We start from the raw sequence: 23,047 nt of genomic DNA, 5'->3' as shown, positions 1-23,047 counted from the left end.
AAGAAACAAACATCTAGGATTACCATTAAACATGGATATGTTTTGAAAGAGGCTAATCTTACTTGAGTCAAATTAAATAGGGTTAGACATGAAAGTCCGAATGAATAGTCTATTTCCTGTTCCGTCTCAGCAGAGTGGCTGCCTAGAGCGGCTGTGAGTCTGCAGCTGTCATCTTCCTCAGCGCTTGACTGATGAAGGAATCTTTTGTTCTACTGATAAGTGATACATTGTGCACCGCTCAGGTGCCCAGAACAAAACGTGTAGAGCACACAATGAGCCTCTCTCCAGCCAGTTTTAAGACGCATAAAAGGAAAACCAGCTTTACCTGAGATGTGTTTCTTTCAATGAAACTTTCCTTGCCCATTCTAAAGAAAAATATCATTCTGTCTGTTTTTAAAAGCTTGCTCTATAGTTTGCTCCTCCCTCGCCCCCCTCCTTCATTCTGGGACAAAAGCAACAGGAACAGAAGGTCTTTCTTACTAAAATGCTTAAGTTGGGTAAATTGCTGGCTTTTTGAAGGGGGTTGCTGGAGTGATTATCTAAGATAAATTGTCTCAATGTGTCTAAACAATTAGAATCATTTAAATAACCATTGATTCTATTTAGTTATCAATGTAGAAAGATGATTTTTAAACCTTTTCTATATGTTCTTAAATTCACCTAAAATGTTTTATCTTTACTCAACATTTAAATGGAAAAAAAGTGTATAACATAAATAAATGTCATTTCATAAATATGAATTAGAATATATAAATAAATTATAGTGAATAAATTAAAACTTACAAGAATACTTTTAAAATCAGTGTATGATATATAATTTGTTTAATGAAATCTTGTCTTACATTTAAAGAAAATATTAGTATTTTTCTAGAGATATTGTCAAAGGGAAACCAAGCAGGATGCTGTGAGGTCTTCCCCAATGACAAGACCTCTCTGTGTCTCCTGTTTTTGTTGTTGTTGTTGTTTGTTTGTTTTTTGCGGTACGCGGGCCTCTCACTGTTGTGGCCTCTCCCGTTGCGGAGCACAGGATCCGGACGCGCAGGCCCAGAGGCCATGGCTCACGGGCCCAGCCGCTCCGCGGCATGTGGGATCTTCCCAGACCGGGGCACGAACCCGTGTCCCCTGCATCGGCAGGCGGACTCTCACCCACTGCGCCACCAGGGAAGCCCCCCCGTTTTTTGTTTGTAGGAAGAAGACTTTAGTCTCTTAGACCTTCCCTCAGTTCCAAAGAGCAGACTCAAGCAGTTACTAATATAGAAAAGTGACGGAATGCAGAAACAAAGGAAAAGCAGTTAAGCAAGATAGATTGAATGATAGTTCAGAGTCCTAGTTCTTATCAATCTGATGTGTATCTTTGAGTTATTATGCAGAAACTAAGACCCCTGCCCATGCTGACCACAAGTACGTAGACCTCAGACTGGTTGGAACCAGAAGGCTGATAATTAAGATTCCTGAAACATCACCCCATTATCTCATGACCAACCAATCAGAAGAAAGTCCTGCACCTTGCAGTCTTCACCCAGAATGTTACTTTTAAAAATACCTCCCTGAAAGCCATCAGAGAGTTCAAGTCTTTTGAGCTTAAGCTGCCCATTCTCCTTGCTTGGCACCCTGCAGTAAACCCTGTACTTTCCTTCATCACAACCCAGTGTCAATAATTGTCTTTGCTGCACATGGGCGAGCAGACCAGGTTCAGTAACAAAACCACAATGTGAAAAGCCCTGGGGGTGGGGGAATCACCTTCTTTTCCACTCTCCTATCAATAGATGAAGATGCCCCAAAAGGACACCTTGTTTGACCCAAAAAGAGTGTGCAAATCTGAGCTACTATAAGCCACACTGGTCCTCCATGGCACCACAAGTCAATTTCATCAAGAAAAAAAAAGAACACTGCATTATTGATGATTATCACAATTACCTGGGTTAGTGTTGCTTAGATGTCACTCAGTTTTTCTCCTTTATCTTCCATATCAGGTTATTACATTTTTATGATTTATAAGTCCATAATTATTAGGATCACTAAGATCAAAAAGGTCAGTGTTTTTCATATAGCATTTCCATGTTGGGTACATCTGCAAATTTTTTTTTTTTTTGCATAATGAATAAAAGGCTCTCCAGTATGTGTCTAAATATGATGGGTTTACAATGCTTCTTTAGCCTTTAGATGTACCACTAGCACTGTCTACTATGTTATAAAATCTATTACATGCATACATGTATTTTACACACAGCATAAATGCATGTAAAATGTTTATACATTTCATATATAAGTGCCTGGTGGGCAGAATTTGTATTTATTAACCTATAAATCTCAAGAGCCTAGAACAAAGCCTGGCAAACAGTGTATCATAAATATTTGCTTAATTAATTAATTGGCAAGGAGACGGTAGATACAAATCTTAAAATTATGTAGAAGGTTCTATAATTTCTACTTAGTTAAATCTTAAATATTAGCATTGATTCTTTTTACTATTTTATTCTAAATATTAACCAAAATAAGTTAAATATTTCTTTGTTTGCGTTTGATTCCAAGTTCTACAATAAATTAGCATATCACGGGTAGGTTATATTTTTGGCATCATTTTCTGGAATTCATCCTTCTAGAGACCTAGAAAATTAAAGGAATTAGAATTCTAAAACATTCAACACTTCTATTAGAGCTTACAAAATTTAAATAATGAACATATTAGTGCATCAACACATGAGATGACTACTTCCCTTTATTTACTTTTTGTAGCATTAAAAATGTCAAAAATCAAAAAGTTCTAATCTTACTGCATGTTGCCTTAAGTTTGGGCAATAGAGAAAGAAGAGAAACAAAAGCAATAGTTCTTCATATGTTTACTATCACGTTTTACTAGGACCATCAAGGTCAAATGCTTGTCAATGTCTTAAATTTAGATAACAAGTTGGGATTTTCTTAGACAAGTTTATTTCTTTTGGTAAAATCTGAAGGCCACAGCTGCCCTCCTGGGTCATTTGGAAGCTCTTAAATGAACCTGGATGCACCACCTCTTTCAAATCTTTGTCTCAAGTCATATACTTGGTAAAAGAAAGTGTATTATATGATAAAATCCTGCTGTAACAAGGTAAAATCCAAAATCTATATTGAAGATCATATGTGAAGTTCATCTTTTGAAATAAAAACACTCCTTTCTGAACATCACAGCAAGCTCCCAATAAATGTGGGACTCAATATTAACATCTTAGTAATGGGTAGATAAGAAAGAAAATGCTATTGTGAGAACATGCATATATATATATATACACATATATAAATACACAGAGAGAGAGAGAGAGTCTGATTAAGGAAAAGAGGAAAACAGTAGAGTTTTTCTTCAGTCAACTTTTACTACGTCATTGTTTTCCCTTACACTCCTACAATTATATACACCATTAAAATTCCATAATTCAGTGGCTAAAAAACTCACACTACAAAACAAAGAAGCTGAAAGAAGCATTTTCAAACATCTGTGAGAACTTAACCACCAGCTTGAGCCAGATTCTATTCCTTCTGTTCTATTTATTTTTGAATCCATCATCTTGGGATCACAGAAACACTGTTTTGTGTTGCTTAGTTTTTCTATCCATATATGTAGGAAACTGAACCATCCTAACCTGTATTGCTCATGTGGGAAAGACACCTATACAAATATGAAGAACAGCATCCTACTTTTCCTAAGAAACAGCTGCAAAGTCTGCAGACTGACAAACTGGCAGGTCATAAGTAACCACTTAATGCCTCTGTATTTCAGTTTCCTAGTCTGTAAAATAAAGAAGATACCAAATCACTCATGGTTTTGAGGATTACATGAGATGCAACATGAAAACACACTTTATAAATTCTGAGGTATTATACAAATATTTTATACTCATACTATAATGAGACTTTTATTAGTAGATATGATAGAATCTATCAGTCAAGTTTTCTTCAAGTATTCATACAGAAATATTTTGCACTTATTTCAATGAACTATCATTACTGAAAAATGCATTTTAGAAGTCTTTTTTTCATGAGTCTGATTATGATCCTCATGAGAATATTAATTTTGCTAGATCACAACAACAAGATGGCTCTACCAAATCTCTGATGGGTTTACCATCAACATTAATTCTCAAAATTTGAGGCATTCCCAATAGGTATACTTAGGCTTAAATTTAAGAATAGTTTACTTTCAAAGGAAGTGTTTAGATGGTGACAGCACTTATTTAAATATTGAGTTCTGGCTAGTTTTATTTATAAACAAGTCATGTTTTTATAATGTATTAAATATTTCATAATTTCTCTCTCCCCACCAAGAAAACTAGAGGAAATATATTCAAATCAAAATATACGTTTTGCTTAAGAATTCTCTTCTATGTAGAAGACTACTCAATAAGAACATTTATATCAATAATAAATGATATTTTTTTATTCATTCAATCAAGCAGTCAATCAATAAGTATTTCTTGAGTCCTTACTGGGAATACCAAGTCCTGGCGCTAAAGATGCACAAAGTATAGTGGAAGAGACAAAGTAATGTCAGTGAAAGACTTGGAGAGAAAAAGCTAATAGAGAGAAGTTTACTGTAGAAGAAGGTAACTTTATAATAAATACTATTTATTAGCAGTTACATGGAAATCCTATTGTGGAACCTTTTGAAAGAGAAAACTTTTGAAATCCTTTAAACAAGAGTCCAGTAAACCTACAAACATTAAAGTTTAATTTTAAACTCTAAGCTTTCCACCACGTGCTTAACCCACAGATGCTGAAAAGATTTCAACACACTTAGCTCAATGCTTGTTAGCCAATAAATAACCACTGAGCTAGACACTGTCCTAAGAAGTGGGGATAGCTTTAGACAAAACAGACACCAGCCTTTCCTGTGTACCTAATGGTATAGCTGGAAAGACAAATTAAACAAACTATTTCAAAATAATTAAATCATTTAAACTGTGCAAAGTACTGGAAGAGAATACATGATGCTCTGGAGGCATATAATAGAGAGAAATTATCGGATTTCAATATTCATCTGTTTTTATTTGAGAAAATACAGACTGTTTCGTTTTTAGGAAACTCAAGTTACCAAAATATAAATATGCTGCAAAGCCATCATGAAACCTGCATTGTTATATCTTGGGTAAAATAACCACATACAGGCTATCTATGAATAGTTGTTTTAGGAAGGTAAATTTTGTTTAGCCCCTTCAACTTGTCGCTTTTTCTCTTATTCGAAGTCTGATGGGTAACTTTGGAAATTCTGAACAGTTCGGGACTGCATGGGCTTTAGCTAGTCTGATGTATTTCTAAGTGACTAACAAGTTATCCTTTGCTCTCTGTAGGAGCTCATCAAGTAGGAGGCAGGGATTAATCACTGGATTTCTATCTGGGTTCCACACTGAAACCAACTTATAAATTTTATCAATTTGAAAGTGAACCAAGGAAAATGTAAACTTTTGCCTCAAAATCATACCATAATGCTCTAGACAACCATAAATGTTACTATAAAAGAAAAGGTATTAGTTACACTTTAGGGGAAAAAAATTGAAATGCACTAAAGATAAAACAAAGAGAAAATATGTTAAAGAGAAAACTAAGAGTTTTAAATTAAGAAGATTCTTAAAGTGAAACAATTTTTAAAAGTCTCCAAAGTAATCAGAATGGTTGGGACACCACTACTTGGCAACAGGAGTCTATATTGGGGACAGTCTGTATTATGGTCAATCAATACTGTTTATTTATGTTCCTATCAGTTTTTTTTTTTTTTTTTTTTTTTTTTTGCGGTACGCGGGCCTCTCACTGCCGCGGCCCCTCCCCGCTGCAGAGCACAGGCTCCGGACGCGCAGGCCCAGCGACCATGGCTCACGGGCCCAGCCGCCCCGCGGCATGCGGGATCCTCCTGGACCAGGGCACGAACCCGCGCCCCCTGCACCGGCAGGCAGACTCCCAACCACTGCGCCACCAGGGAAGCCCCCTATCAGTTTTTAACATAAATGCTCTTTTAAAGATTTGGCTAAGAGCCAGGTCACAGCATACCTATAACTATGCCTGCTTCTTTTCGAAACAAAAGCTTAAGAAACAAAGCAATTTATTTTTTCTCCTTTCCTTTTCCTTTTTTTTTTTTTAAATATTTATTTATTTATCTGGTTGCACTAGGTCTTAGTTGCGGCAGGCGGGCTCCTAAGTTGCGGTTCGTAGTCTCCTTTTCTTAATTGTATAAATAATATATGATTAATTCTCACTGTTAAAAATCAAATACATGGAGTTCTAGTTCCTATAGGAATACTACAGGAGCTTAATGCTTCATCTTCCCATTTTTTCTGCCTAAATAACATACACATGAACATAAAAATATGTATTCAGATATCTTTAAGCTACATTTTTATAGATGAGGAGACAGAAACAACCACAGATGCCAAATAGTATTAAGTGTGAGCTAAATGAAATGGTTACTGTTTTAAGCTACTATGTTTTGGGATGGTTCGTTACATAGCAAAAGCTAGTCACTACAGTTTAAAAAATAAATAAGGCATGGGGGAATAATGTAGAGCATGGTGACTACAATTAATGACACTGTATTGCATATCCGAAAGTTGCCAAGAGATATTAAAAGTTCTCCTCATAAGAAAAAAATTTGTAACTATATGTGGTGACAGATACTAACTAGATTTATCATGGTGATCAGTTTGTAATATATACAAATACTGAATCATTGTGTTGTATGCTTGAAACTAATATATATCAATTATACCTTGATAAAAATTTTATTCCGGATGGATTATAGATCTAAAAGTAAACAGTGAATCACTAAAGCTTCTAGAACAGCATAGTCCTATAGACATGTCTGTGATCATGAAAATAGTCTGTATTTGCTGCGTCCAGCAAGGTAGCTACTAAGCTACCTGTGGCTACTGAGCACTTGTGATGTGTCTAGTGCAATGGATGGACTGAGTTTTTAATTTAATGTAATCTAAATTTAATTAATTCAAGTTTAAATTTAGCTATATGTAGCTAGTCACTACAGAGAACTATTGGACATATAATATTGGACAGTGAAATTCTAAAAGAAAACAGAATAATTCTTATCTTCAGGAACTCTGGATAAGCAAAATCTATAGGAAACAAAAAAAAAGTAGCCATATTGGAAAACACTGCTTAACTAGCCCACATAAAAATTAAGAATTTTATTTGTCAAAAGGCATTATTAAGAATGCAAAGAAACAAGCTATAGTGTAAGAAAATATAATTAAAACACATGTACCTGACAGAGGACTCATATCCAGAATATATAAAGAAATCATAAAATTAAATTAGAAAAAAAATTCCAAGAAAAAATTAGCCAATAACTTGAACAGTCACTGCAGAAAAGAAGATTTCCATAAGTCCAATACACATATAAGATATCTGTCCTCATTAGACAGAGGTAAATTAAAATAAAACCACACTGAGATACCATTAAACATCCACTAGAATGGCTAAAACTAAAGAGTTATCAAGAATATGGAGCAATTGGAAATCTACATTGCTGATGGAAGTGTAAAGTGGTACAATTACTTTGGAAGACTGTTTAGCAGTATCTTGTAAAGCTTAAAATAAGCATACCTAATAACCCAGCAATTCTATTCCTAGGTAAATAGAAATGTGTACATATGTACATCAAGAAATGTGTATAAGCATGCTCACAGCAGCAATATTTTTAATAGCCAAAACTAGAATAACCCAAATATTCAACAGTAGAATCAGTAGACTGAATAGTCACAAAGTAAAATACTTATGTGTATATACATATACACATGGATGAATCCCAACATGTTGAGCAAAAGAAGCCACACAAATTAGAGTACATATTTTATTATTCTATTTGTGTGAAGTTTAAAAAGACGTGAGATAAAACTTTAGACACACTGTTAATTTAGGCATGGAAAGATTGCTCAATATTAAAACTAATAAATTATCTTCATAGAACTTATTTTATTTATGGTCTACAAAGGAAATCCTATGATCATCTCCATGGATAGTGAAAAGATACTTAATTCAACTTCATTTTTAAACTTAAAAACATTTAAGAAAAAGGGATTCAGTGGTCACTTCCTTAATATGTGTGCTGATGGTCTCTGTTTGGCCCCTCTAGATTCACTTTTCCTTCGTGTCCTGGCAGGCTCGCTCATACGGTCTGAGTCATTGCAGACCACAAGTTTCTATTTGGGGTAAGCCAATTAGAGGAGATTGCAAGGTTAAAGTTATTCTTTTTTTTTTAATACAGTTGTATTTTTTTCTTTTTTGTTGTTGTCAGGTTTTGTTGTTTGTTTTGTTTTGTTTTTAATTTTTATTGGAGTATAATTGATTTACAATGTTGTGTTAGTTTCAGGTGTACAGCAAAGTGAATGTAAAGCCAGATACTATAAAACAGAGGAAAACATAGGCAGAACCCTCTCTGACATAAATCTCAGCAAGTTCTTTTTTGATACACCTCCTAGAGTAATGAAAATAAAAACAAAAATAAATAATGGGACCTAATTAAACTTAAAAGCTTTTGCACAGCAAAGGAAACCATAAACAAAACGAAAGACAACCCTCAGAATGGTAGAAAATATTTGCAAATGAAACAACTGACAAGGGATTAATCTCCAAAATATACAAACAGCTCATGCAGCTCAATACCAAAAAAACAAACAACTCAATCAAAAAATGGGCAGAAGATCTAAATAGACATTTCTCCAAAGAAGACATACAGATGCCTAAAAAGCACTTGAAAAGATGCTCTACATCACTAATTATTAGAGAACTTCAACTCAAAACTACAATGAGGTATCACCCCACAGAGGACAGAATGGCCATCATCAAAAAATCTACAAACAATAAATGCTGGAGAGGGTGTGGAGAAAAGGGAACCTTCCTACACTGTTGGTGGGAATGTAAATTGATACAGCCACTATGGAGAACAGTACAGGGGTTCCCTAAAAAACTAAAAATAGAGCTACCATATGATCCAGCAATCCCACTCCTGGGCATATATCCAGAGGAAACCATAATTTGAAAAGATACACGCACCCCGATGTTCACTGCAGCACTATTTACAATAGCCAGGACACAGAAGCAACCTAAATGTCCATCAACAGAGGAATGGATAGAGGAGGTGTGGTACATATATACAATGGAATACTACTCAGCCATAAAAAAGAATGAAATAATGCCATTTGCAGCTACATGGATGGACCTAGAGATTGTCATACTGAGTGAAGTCAGACAAAGACAAATATCAAATGATATCACTTATATGTGGAATCTAAAAAAGAGTACAAATGAACTTACCTACAAACAGAAATAGAGTCACAGATGTAGGAAAAAAAACTTATGGTTCCCAGGAGGTAAGGTGGGGGAGGGATAAATTGGGAGATTGGGATTGACATATACACACACTACTATATATAAAATAGATAACTAATAAGGCACAGGCATATTAGGTATAGCACAGGCAACTCTACTCAATACTTAGTAATGGCCTATATGGAAAAAAAAAATCTAAAAAAGAGTGTATATAAAGTGATTCTTTTCTGAAGTCTACAGTTTCTATCAGGAGACTCTTGCCTGCAGCTCTCTGTTCCCAGAGCCTCGGATCCCTAGTTCCCCTTCAGTCCTAAGAAGGGCAATGCCGCCTCACCACGGTTAGTCCCATAAACATCACCATCCCTTTTTGGCTTCCTTAGTCCTGCCACTTTTTTTTTTTTTTTTTTTTGCGATACGCAGACCTCTCACTGTTGTGGCCTCTCCCGTCGCGGAGCACAGGCTCCGGACGTGCAGGCTCCGCGGCCATGGCTCATGGGTCCAGCCGCTCCACAGCATGTGGGATCTTCCTGGACTGGGGCACGAACCCGTGTCCCCTGCATCGGCAGGCGGACTCTCGACCACTGCACCACCAGGGAAGCCCAGTCCTGCCACTTTTTAATAAAAGGTTTCTCTTCATTAAGCTCTTAGTAATTACTTAGTTTGATTGTAATTGTTGGGATATTGTAGTATAATGAGAAATATATTTATTCTTTGTCTCCAGTTCCAGGCACTAGGGCATCTAAAGCCCTAGGAATTTCTTGAGTGGAGGGATGAGAGGAGCATCTTTTGTTATGCATAATAAGCCCCTTTTAATTAAACCTGAGTTTAAGCCAAGGAAGTGATTCTTGGAGGATGGGGGCTGGTTGCCAAAAGAACCAACCATGTAATTAGAGGACTGACTTTCGCCCCATCCCCAGGGTGGGGCGAGGGGCGGAGGATCAAGTTAACCACCCCTGGCCAGTGATTTAATCAACTGTGCCTACGTAATGGGACTTCCATAAAAACCCTAAATAACAGGATTTGGAGAGCTTCCAAGTTGGTGAATGCATTCATGTGCCAGGAGGGTGATGCACTCCGGATTCCGTAAGGACAGAAGCTCCCACACGTGATGCCCTTCCAGACCTCATCTTGTTATGTACCTCTTCATCCTCTTCATTTGACTGTTTATTTGTATCCTTTATAATACTGTCAGGGAGGAGGAAATTTTCCTCTACCCGTCTAGGTTCTTCTGTCTGGTCTAAGCACTAAATTGACATGAGACAAAGTAACAGAAGATAAACAAAAATTTAATAATGTGGATACATGGAAGAGACCTAGGAAAACTGAGTAACGCACCAAAATAGCTGAAATCCTCACCTTAAATACCATCTTCTGTTACTGAATCAGGTTCATTCGCCCAACACCGCAAGCCAAATGCTGAGATGGCGAAATTTGCAGCGAAAGGATTTGCGAAAAAGGATTTATTCACAAGGCGGCCAAGCAAGAAGAAGGGAGAACAAATCTCAAATCCACTTTCCCTGAAGGTATGGGACTTGGGACAAAGTTGAGCCTGTTGGGAGCGTGGGGAAAGCTAACTGGAGATAAGAAAAAGGTGAGGCAATCATTCTGCGCAGGCACAACTAAACGACTGGCTTCTTCCTCAGACCTGAGGAGGGGGTGGTGGAAACCCCTAATTTGTAGTCAGGCTGGACAGAAGTGTGGGTAACCTGGGGCTCATTACTTACAAGTGGCATCTGAAGTTGAGGGCAGTCTTGTGGGATTGAGCCCGTAACCTGGGGATCTGTGCTAATTCCAGGTAGTTGGTGTCAGAATTGAATTAAATTGTAGGATAGCCAGTTGGTGTCTGCAGAGAATTGCTTAGTGTGGAAAATACAGTCTGGTGTCAGAAATGTTATGATTAGAGAAATAATTTTCCTTTAACTGTTTACTGCAAAGATTCCAGCTGATACAACATGATTCTAGGTAAGCCCAGCCCAAACACCAGCATCTTTCCTAATTAAGAAATGTTCTGGATGAATAAGAAAAGTATAGCCACTATCAACACTACTATTTAACCTTGTATTAAAGGTGTTCAGCTATATATTTATATAAGAGAAAAATAGCTGATGCTTAGAAGTTGGAAAGAAAAAGATAAAACTATATTGCAGGTAATTCTACACTTTTAGAATATGTACAAGAGTATTCATTTTGGGCTGTTTGTAGACAAAAAGGCCTAGAAATAATCCAAGTGCCCAGCAAATATTGGACTGGTTAAATAAACTAAGGAACACTGTGGAATATTATGCACTTGTTAAAAAAGGAAAATGTATATGTACTGAAATGACAAGATACTAATGCAAAATGAAAGCAAGAATAAAACATAGGTAATAAATGGGGAAAATAACAGAAATTTGTTTTTGCTCAATTTGTCATTAAGCATTCTTATGAGAAAAACAATATACTAATTTGTTGCCTATAGGTTGCAGAAGTGGGGTGGATGAAAAAGAAAGTGGGAGCTGATCTTCTTAGTGTATACTTTTAATAGTGTTTGAAACAAAACATGTATTACCTGCTCAAAAATTAAATTTTAAAAATTAAAATAAAGTCAACAATATAAGAAAATAATGATAATTTCCTCCTTACATCCAATTCTAATTCTCAGAAATAAAGATTAAAGTCTGATGACTATTGTTCCTCATCTTTTTCTAAGCACTCACATATTGTGTTAGTTAGCCACTGATGCAATAATAGTGCATAACAACCAACCTCAAAAATCAAGTGACTTAGAACATTTATTTTTATTGGTGGAGGGATTATGAGGCAGCTAGGGCAACTCTGTTTCAGGCCTTAGATCAGTTTAGGTTCATTCTAAGCGTTTTTCCTCTGGGACTATCAGCTATCAAGACTTGATTTTTCTCATGGCAGAGAGCAAACATGCAAGAGATCAGGCAAAACCCCACAAGCACATTTAAAGCTTCTGCTTACATCATGACCCCTAACATTCCATTAATCAAGACATGGCCATGCAAGACATTGGGCAGAGATATACAGGCACAACTAACTATAGGAATTTAGTATATGACATGTCAGCATTTCATATAAAAAAGATGTTGACATTCAATTCTACTACAGAGATGGAGGGAAGAGTTGGGAAAAATAAAGTGATATACCCTACCATACATACATACCTACATATATACATACCAAAACATATAGTTTTGATGTGTTTGAATTGTTTGAATTCAAAACCAGCTTTCTAGATATATTGCCTTGAAACTCCTTTTCTTCAAAACTTAGCAATGTTTTGAAGAGTTTTCCATGACAATACATATAATCCTACCTCAATATTCTAACTGCTGCATAAGTTCCAAATGTAGCTATAAATTACCTATTCCTTCCTCCACTGATAGACGTTTAGTCTGTTTCCAGTTTTCACCATTGCAAACACTGATGCAATGAATATCTCTACATCTACAGTCTTTATATATCAACACATATGAAATTTATCTCACATTTACCTCTCAAATGTACACAGCAGGAATTATGAATAATCTGATAGCCTCTTTTGGAAGCAGCCTATAACCACTTACTGTGTTCACTTACAGGGCCTGGAATAGAGAAAGTAACCAATAAAGGAATGATTTAATGTTCATGAATAGCTTAGAATCACAGAATTATAAAAAGCAACTTCAAGATTGTTTCTCTTTTGCATTATTTATCGTCTTCTGCCTTATACACCAGCACCAGTTCTACCACTACATTTTGAGCTGCTTTATCCTATTTATTGTATCAAACAAGCGAATTTTCTTAAATTTTTTAAGAATTGTTTTTCTGGAAAATCTTACTCCCAATCCCCTGTACTCGGCCCTATTTTTCCTTTTATCCTTCTTTCACAGCTCTTGGCACCTTCTCCCTTACTACAGAATTTATGTGTCTTTTATGTTGTTTACTATCCATTTCTCCCAATTTAAATGTAAGCCCCACAAGAGTAGGCATTTTTTAACTTTACAATATTTACATTTACAATATTTTTTAAATAACTTGGTATGTCTCATAGGGAATAGGTAGTTAACTTTATCAGTATTCACTAAAATTTCCAAGTTTGAATTAGGAAACAGTAAATGATAGCTTCTATTCTGTGGAGAAATTGGCAAACAGTTTAACAACAGGTTCACTAAAAAGCAACAGTATATAAATACTATCCATGGCATCATTTAAAAAAGAAACCCTATGATTCTATAAACAATAAAAATGTCTTCACTGACCCCAGGACCACAGAATTTATGACAGAGTCCTTATTTTTCATCTTAAATAAATTTAAAAATCTTCTGGAGCACTTTTTGTGGACTCCATAATATGATCTTTTTAAGAAAATGGGGCACAATAATGTCATAAAATCAAGATTTACATCTGAGAGCAAACTGTTGTTAAGAATTTCCACCAAGGCTGTTCTAATTCCTTCTTTTAAAATGTTAACATTTTAAAAATTTTGTTTCTACTAAATAAATGATTCAGGTAAAGCCCTCAATAATAATAAATTTTAAATCCCACGATGTTAACTATTGAAGAGAAATCCTTATTTAGTGTAATTACTTTTAAAACAATATAGATACTTCCTAATTTACAAATTGCATGTTTAAAAATTTCTCCGTTACACATCATAGTTGGTATCTGAACATCTACAAGTGAAATACTTTTAAATATATGTCACTTAAAATATTCAATCACTTTCTGATCAGAGGGATCATTAACGTTGATATAATTATGATTAAATAAGAAGTTATTAATATTAATCAAATATCAATATTTATTTAATGTTACTAATGAATATTAACATTAAATATTAAATAATGTTTAACCATATTTAATAATGTTAACAATTAAGATTAATAATTAAATTAAGATTAATATGATTATGATTAAAGAATTCTTAATAGAACATTTTCAGTATAGATTATTTAATATAACTGTTCCTAATTTCCATCTTGTCAAAACAATTCTTTAGCAGTGCTTAAGTTTTATATATATATATATATATACACATACATATATATATAAAATCTAACAGAGTGATAAATTAGTAGTGCTTTTTAAACAGAGATAATTGAATGGAATACTAGTAACCTACGTGTCACCCAATATTACTCAGAGTAAATTCTTCATTAAGACAAAATAAATATGTATATTTCTGTCGGAATTGATTCCTCAACTGGAAAATCTAAATTCAGTGGCAAATTCCTATTTGTTTTCCATACATCAGGCTATGATGCCAGGAGAAAAAAATATACTGAAAAACCTCACGTCCACATCCAAAGGCTCTGCCCCAATTTCTGGGCACTGTGCCACGTTTCCACTCACTCGAGTAGATGAGTCAGGGCTCCCGGGGCCTTACTCTGGAAAGATCTGCACAGAGACAGAGACGGAAACTATTCCTCTTCGGGCAGACCTCCTGGTTAATGTCCTGGTTTAACGTGAAAGGCAAGGTTCCTTCAGCCTGCGAATGAGGGCTCGGAGAAGAGAGCATCCTCGTTCCCTGTCATCATTTACTTCACCTGGGGCTGCTTCCTGGTGGACTCACCCCCCCCCCCCACTCTGCGTACCATTAGGTGACCATCCTAATTCACAGGTCAGCGGCTGCTTCCTCTTCTCAGTAAGAACAGTATCTGTCTCCCACATAAAAAGTCATTCAGTAGGGCTTCCCTGGTGACGCAGTGGTTGAGAATCTGCCTGCCAATGCAGGGGACACGGGTTCGAGCCCTGGTCTGGGAAGATCCCACATGCCGCGGAGCAACGAGGCCCGTGAGCCACAACTACTGAGCCTGCGCATTTGGAGCTTGTGCTCCACAATGAGAGGCCACGACAGTGAGAGGCCCGCGCACCGCGATGAAGAGTGGCCCCCCCTTGCCACAACTAGAGAAAGCCTTCACACAGAAACGAAGACCCAACACAGCCAAAAATAAATAAATAATTTAAATAAAAGATCTATGATAACAAGGGTCATTCACAAAAACTCATTATAATGATTTATAATAATAGTTTGGTTCATTTAAAAAAAAAAGTCATTCAACAAAGTAGAGTTTACCTTCTGCTTTTCATTACATAGGAAATAGGCCCCAAAATGTGTAAAAGTGCTGTGCCTGTTGTTGACCTTTCTGCCGTATTCAGCTCAGAACTCCCTCTTTTTCTTAAAAACCATAATTTGCAGAAAAATGTAGGATCTCTTATATGGATAGCAAACCAAGATTGGCAAACTGCATAAGAATTACCTAAGGGGAAAGGAGAAGTAGCTAATAACTGAACAAAATTCATTCAATTTCTGATGATCGATTAGTAATTTTATAATAAAATACTGAAAATGTGACAACTTATATTCACATGAGAATATTATGTCTTGAGTATGTGTGTGTGAACATGCATTCATGCACAGTTCACCCAGTACCTGTAACATCCCAGGTGCTATGATAGGGGTTTCTTTCAGGTTCTTACTTAATCCTCAGGCAAACTCTCTGAAGCAGATATTATTATCCTCTTTTTGCAGGGGAGAAAACTGAGGTAGGAAAGGTGATGTAACTTTCCCAGTGTTAACAGAGTCAAGAGCTTGGGCCACTATTCTCAGCCTGGCCTATCTGATTCCAAAGCTTGTACTCTTGCTACACAATGATTTTTCCTCCCATACACCAATCTTAAGATCCTGCCTATCTTTTAAAACTCAGTTCAGGGAATTCCCTGGCAGTCCAGTGGTTAGGACTCTGCATTTCCACCACACAAGGCACAGGTTCGATACCTGGTCGGGGAACTGAGATCCCACAAGCCTCAAAGCGTGGCCAGAAAGGGAAAACAAAACAAAACAAAACAAAACACTCAGTTCAAATTCTTTTAAAACATCTCTCAGAATCCCTCTCAATCAGAAGTGAACTCTTGCAACCATGTATCCACATAGCACTTTGGTTTGCTTGGCCATTAACAATATGGATAGTCACCTGTCCTGTGTTAGTGCGGGTCATGTATGTTTCCACCTAATCAGTGGAGTGAGTCGCTTGAGAGTAGAATCCGAGCCCCACCCTTGCATCACCGATACAGTTTAACACGATGAACGCAAAGGTTCCACGTTGAACTTAGTTGAATCACCATTGCCAACAAATAGAAGCACCTGAGTAGCTTTTTCCTAAAGTAGAGAGGCTGGCTGTCTTCATGATGGGCATTTAGGTCCATCCTGCAAATCTGTAGGAGGCTGGTAGATATAAAAGAAACCCTACAATCTCACACATTCCCTTCTGTGGCAGTAAATTATGAGAATGCCAGAAACATGGTACACACATTTATAAACTCTAGGGACACTCCAAATCTATAAGTCCATAAAATCTAAAACTCACTTAATGAAACATTCAAATTTAAAAATTGAAGAATTGCAGTCTCACATAATAATAAAAGGTGTTATTCTAGATTTTGTCAATTGATTCTAAAGAAAGACTTCAGTTTTCTGCTCTAGAAAGTTTACTGTATTTTCAAAACTTCATTAAATCTGAAAAAAGATTCTCCAAAAGGTCAAAAGGCAGAATCCACCTAATTGCTTCATGTGAACCTGTCCAAAAGAGACAGAACATTGAAAACAAGGTACTCAATTTAGAAGAGACTTTTAAGAATCTAACTTAGGCAATTTGCCTTTTTAACTTTATACATATATGCTATATAATATTGAACCTAGGGTGTTACTGCCACAACAATGCCTATTCTTAAATCCAATTCACTGAAAGAGATCAGAGGTGATTTTAAAGAAACATTATTTTGTTTAAATGACCACATCTGGTAGTAAAATCCATGACTTTAGAATCAAATGGCTGAGGTCCAAATTTCAGCTTTGCTTCCTACTAACTGGGTGATCTTGAGGAAAGTTCTTGACCTGGTTGGGACTTCGCCTTCCAGAGCAGGGGGTGTGGGTTCGATCCCTGGTTAGGGAGTTAAGATCCCACATGCCTCGCAGCCAAAAAAACCAAAACATAAAACAGAAGCCATACTGTAACAAATTCAATAAAGACTTTTAAAAAATGGTCTACATCAAAAAACTCTTTAAAAAATAAAGAAATACAACGGTGGTGATAATGAAAACCTACCTTATATGGTTGTTGTGAGGATTCAGATGCTCCATGTGAAGTACCTAGAAAAGTAGCTGGGACACAGCGTTTTAATTATTATTTGCCCTTACTAGCAGTAGTAATAGTCTTACAGTTCTTGCTTTTATTATTACTTATTATTTTTATTATATTATTTATTATATTTATTATTATCATCATTATGCAAGGTACTTAGCATAATACCTTGCTCATAGTAAGTACACAATTAATTTTAGTTTCTGGTGTTATTGTTATTATTATTGTTATTAGCCAGCAATAATTACATCCCTTCATAATCCCAACGTATTTTAAAATTCGTTAAGTTTTAAACAATATTCTTAAACTATAATTCAAGTATTAAGTAGGTCAATATTGGCAGCATTTCAACAATTTACACATTTACTTTATCTTATTATTTTTATACACACACCACCTAATGAAGTGGTGGTGTCCAAGTTAGACCCATTGGAGTAGAGTTTCCAAGTTAAACCTACTTGAATTCAAATCCTGGTTCTCCCACCACTAGCTGTGTGACCCTGGGCGAGTTGCTTTACTATTTCTTCATCTCCAAGAAGGACAGAATGGTGACTAACTTGGTTGGACCATTGTGCAGAATAATGAGATACTGCATGTAAAATATGTGACACAATGCCTGCTCAGAGATATGATGGAAGAATTCAAAGGAGGTACCCTGTACAATGTGATCTGTACCAGTGAAGCAGATTATAATGGTTGTCTTTCCTGATATCCAAGAAAAAAAATTGGTTATCAGGAAGCTCCGGATTAGCAATAAAACTGTTATCTGGTTATTTCTGCTTTTTTTCTTGGGAGGCTCTCTGTCCTTGGAAGTCTAATTGAAGCAAGTCAGAACTATGGATTTTTTAAAAATAAGGGCTCATTACTCTAAAACTTCAGAAATCATGAGTACATAGAACTGGACATCTAAGGATTTCGATTAGGTATTCAGGAAAGAGTCCTCCAGAACACCTCCTGACCTAGTATTTTTTACTATGTGAAAACACTGAGATATTCCCTATTACATTATTGTGAGTCTTTGAAATAAAACATTAGAAAATTTTCCATATTTTGAACTACAAATTAAACAGTAGACATAATGGTATCACGAGAAGAGAATCTAAATAAAGCAAGACTATACAGAGTGCCGCGTATTTTAAATTTTATTTTTAATTTCTTCTTTCAGTTGTTATAAATAAGCCCCAAACCATCATTCTAGATAGAAAGTTGAGGTGATTAAAAGGCTCATATTTGTCACTCTCCACAAAAGCCTCATCGTCCCACACATCACCTCAAAGGGATGCAGCCTGGAGCCAGAGTGAAGGACTTGGCAGCATAGAGGACCTGGACTTCAGCCCACACGCACCTGCCCAACATGCTCAGGAGACCGTGCAGCTTCACAGATGTAGTCAGATGGTACATGGGAGTCAGTACGAGGCCAAATCACCAAAGGGGCCAGACTTTCATGTTTATGCAGGTCTCTGGGCCACATGGCACAGGCCCTGCTGACAAATCCCTGTGAAGCCTTCAGAGTGGTGATGCTAACATTTCCAGAGACTCTGCAAAGGGTACGACTAGGCCTGCCTTACCAGGAGACACCTGTGATGAGGGAAGCTTCATTTAGAAATATGTATTCTACCACCTATTGTACCTTATTAATTCCTTTGGGTCTTGAAGGTTTCTTTCCTTTAAAGATCTTTATCAAGAGACCTTTCCATTAAAACTCTCAGTGCCCCAGGCTGCATCCCAGGATCTCTGAGGGTGAGACTCAGGGATCAGTATTTTTCTCAGCTTTCAAAATGCAGACAAGGTTGAGATGATCTAAGCCCATCACTGTAATCTCGCCTTTCTGTGATTGATTTAGGGATTAGCATGGGACCCAATCCTTACCAAGGCATGAGAAGAAGTCTCTTGGAAGGCTGCTGGGAAAGCTTTCTTCACCTCTTTTACAAAAGTAAATAGGGCTTCCCTGGTGGCGCAGTGGTTGAGAGTCCGCCTGCCGATGCAGGGGACACGGGTTCGTGCCCCGGTCCGGGAAGATCCCGCATGCCGCGGGGCGGCTGGGCCCGTGAGCCATGGCCGCTGAGCCTGCGCGTCCGGGTCCTGTGCTCCGCAACGGGAGAGGCCACAACAGTGAGAGGCCCGCGTACTGCAAAAAAAAAAAAAAAAAAGTAAATAAAGGGACTTCCCTGGCAGTCCAGTAGTTAAGACTCTGCTCTTCCACTGCAGGACGCTGGTCCGATCCATGGTTGGGGAACTAAGATCCCACAAGCCACACAGCACGGCCAAAAATAAATAAAATAAATAAATAAGAATACAAGAGGGCTTCCCTGGTGGCGCAGTGGTTGAGAGTCCACCTGCCGATGCACGGGACGCGGGCTCATGCCCCAGTCCGGGAAGATCCCACATGCCGCGGAGCGGCTGGGCCCGTGAGCCATGGCCGCTGAGCCTGCGCGTCCGGAGCCTGTGCTCCGCAACGGGAGAGGCCGCAACAGTGAGAGGCCCGCGTACCACACACACACACACACACAAAAACAACAAAGAGTCCTCCTTCTTCCTCAGAGCAGTACTGATCTGAATCTGCTGCTACCATCTTAAGACTGTGACAAAAAATAGCTTAAAGGTGAAGGTGACTTTGAAGATCTAAAAGAAGTAGAAATAACTAGTCTTAGTTCCAGATAGATGGATGGATAGATGGATAGATACTTGAGAGGTCTCCTTCCAAAAAGATGTTTGTAACCAAGTAGTGATTAGTAAAAAGCCACTGAAAAGTACAAATGGCATTTACAATAGAGTATTTCCCGAACAGAAACTGGAGAGTGGGGCAAGCTACATGGCAAGTTGGGAATCAAAGATACCAAAGGATTACTGAGGAGTAGCAGAGTGTCATTGACAAACTGCCTTCCCCACATTTTGAACGTGTTATAAAACTGAGATTAAAGTGCTGTTGACTTGCACTTGCAAAAGAGAGGTTGCTAAGAATTAAAGAGAAAGTCCTGCAGAATTATATGACACATTCTTTAAACCAGAAATGGTAAACATTTTTTGCAAAACCATTATTATACAAACCTAAAAACACTAAAAATTTAGGTTAACTACTGTTTCTAAAATAACATTTCCCTTTTAAGTATGCCTGTAAAGATCCTCCTGTTTATATTCTTTTACATTAAGGAACTGTCAGAAATCCTTGCTTATGTGTCCACTATGACTCATTATAAGAAAAACCATTTGAAATGTGATTTTATATAGTAAAGCAATCTATTCCCATGGAGGAAGCTCTGTCTTTCAACATCTTTAGGCCACCCAAGAACATTTCAGCATCTCTGGCTCTGAGAAAAGATTAGTAATATGTAAAGTATTTATCAAAGTAAATCTCAATTTTCTTTAAGTAATTTTCCCTTTCATGGACGTAAACTGACTCTGAAGATTGAAAAAAAAAAGACCCTAACTTCTTATTTCAAAATGTATTGTCAACTCATTAAATTTCTACCTATCAAGTTAAGATCAAGAAAGTGAATGTTAGTAGGTTAGTTAACTATCAACAATGTTGATTGGGCTCCAGTTTACAGACCCTGGTTTTCAAACAGGTAGTATCACATAAGAATGTTAACTGTGAAGGTGAAAACAAATCCCTATTCTCGGCTTTCTGCTTTTATTCTTCTTTTATTTTTTTATTCTTTGTTGGCTTTCCTTTATTCTTATTCTTTCTTTACCCCAGGTTGACCCCTGTCTGTCTCTTGGTCTGATTTCTCGATTTAGTGTCTCCCATCTCCTCTTTCTACTCTCCTTTTCAAGTTGCTTGGGTTTTTGTCTAAGACTCTCCTCTTTGAAGCCATCCTCTGCCTCTCAACTCCGCCTTTGTCACGGGTACTCCCCCACTCACCTCCCATTCTATCACTGTGTTCTCTTCTTACCTCCTCACCTTGGCACTCTAGGCCTACCAACGGGGATCTGTTGGAGAAACGTATATCACCTGAAGACAGTGTCTCACCTTAACCTCGTGTTGACTATCAAAAAATAATAATAATTCAAGTGTGAGTAGAGGCAACTAACCTTGGATTTTTAGTAACTTCATGGAACAACCTTCTGAAAATGCAAACCTAATCAGAGTCTCTTGTCTGTTATAAAACCAAATGCTTTTATAATGTGTCAAGAGATTTATCACTAATGCATAAACCTTCATAGGAGTGGGACTCCACTTACCACATTACACTATTTAAATTGAGATTTTAAAAAATCCCTGGGGGCTACGTTTAAAGAGAAGGGAAAACAAAAACATCTAAATAATACAGTATAATTAAAAGATGAAAAGTTGAAATAATTACAGACCAGAAGCAGAACTGAGTTGAAATGAATTACCTTGGACTCTAGCTAGATGGCGCTAGAGCACGTGCGTGGCTAATTGGTACAGTACCGTTACTGAATGGAAAGTACTAGTCAAACAGATGTTTCACATTTTTTAGGATATGGGACTCTGTTAGAAATTAAAGCAAATACCATAATTAGAACTTTTAAGAATCTAACTCTTCTGAGAGTGATATTTTGCATCTTTGAAAGGAAGGAGACATCCATTAATATGTATTATATACGTTCTTTGACCCTGAAGTAGGACCTTCAATATTCACATTCAGGATTTTCATCATTTTGAAAAATTTTTTTAAGCCTTGCTCATTAATTAATAGTAGCAACATGTTCCATGTATTTGTGAAATTCTTCAGTAGAGATAACAACTTTAAAAATCCCAAGGATCTTTGGGATTTATAGCCTTCTGCCAGAAGCTTCTCTTTGATCACAACTGGGAGGCGCCCCAGCTGATTTCTCCAGGAAGATTTCCCTCCTTCCAAATTATACAATTTCAAATGTGGCAAATGCAAGTGCATAGTTTACCTCCTTTCCATTGCACCCATTTAGCCCAGTACTAACTATGCTTCGGCTGACTTTGTGTAACATGTCATTATTCAGTTTTAATTACTGATTTAATTTAATCAGGTACTTTGAAGTTTAAAGATAGGCCACTTTCATCAGCAAGCCCACTGAACAGGAGATTACCTTATGCGACTCTCACCTCAGCTCATCTACATGAATTTAAAAATGAGTCACAGGCAAACTACTAAACAAAAGGAATGAACAGATTTTAGTTGTTTGTTGTATTTAGAATTAGTATTTAACATTTTTATTTTTAATATTCTTATTTTTTCAGGAAAAAAATTTATTTTACTTTAGTATTTTTATTTTTTCAGAAAAAGGTTTTTAAGTTCTCACTTACAGAATGTGACATAGATAATTATCACTGTCTCCAATTTCTACTTGCAGAAACCAGGGAAGGATCATAGAATTATCATTTGTATTCAGTTTTTGAACATCTCTAGCCTATAAGTAATCTGTATAGTAACTATTATATGAATAAATACACATATCAGTGCTCACAGAGTACATGACTACTTCAGATTTACCTAAGAAGAACAGTAAAATTAGAATGTGTATCATTTGTAGTACAGACTTTCCAACTTTGTTTTTTAGAATCCAGCGGAATCCCCAGAAGTGCTGTTTAATCTAAAATGTCATCTTTAAGTTGCTGTTTTATCTTAGTCTTGTTGACTTGTTTTAAAAGCTTCATGGGACTTCCCTGGTGGTGC

At 36.7% G+C, this 23,047-nt stretch overlaps 1 pseudogene across 1 annotated transcript in view; it reads left to right on the top strand.

Moving 5' to 3' along the window:
* The first annotated feature begins 10,727 nt into the window (after positions 1-10,727).
* The window catches only part of LOC309977495 (ubiquitin-conjugating enzyme E2 R2-like), a 112,136-nt pseudogene continuing 99,816 nt past the window's right edge, over positions 10,728-23,047 (top strand). The window contains exon 1 of the transcript in view: positions 10,728-10,829. The product of the transcript in view is annotated as a ubiquitin-conjugating enzyme E2 R2-like (transcript). The remainder of the gene's footprint in view (positions 10,830-23,047) is intronic.

This window comes from Leucopleurus acutus, assembly GCF_964270905.1.
Source record: "Leucopleurus acutus genome assembly, chromosome: 21".
Classification (NCBI taxonomy): domain Eukaryota; kingdom Metazoa; phylum Chordata; class Mammalia; order Artiodactyla; family Delphinidae; genus Leucopleurus; species Leucopleurus acutus.
Note: the sequence above shows the minus strand (reverse complement) of the source record. Positions and strands in the feature narration are given on the sequence as shown.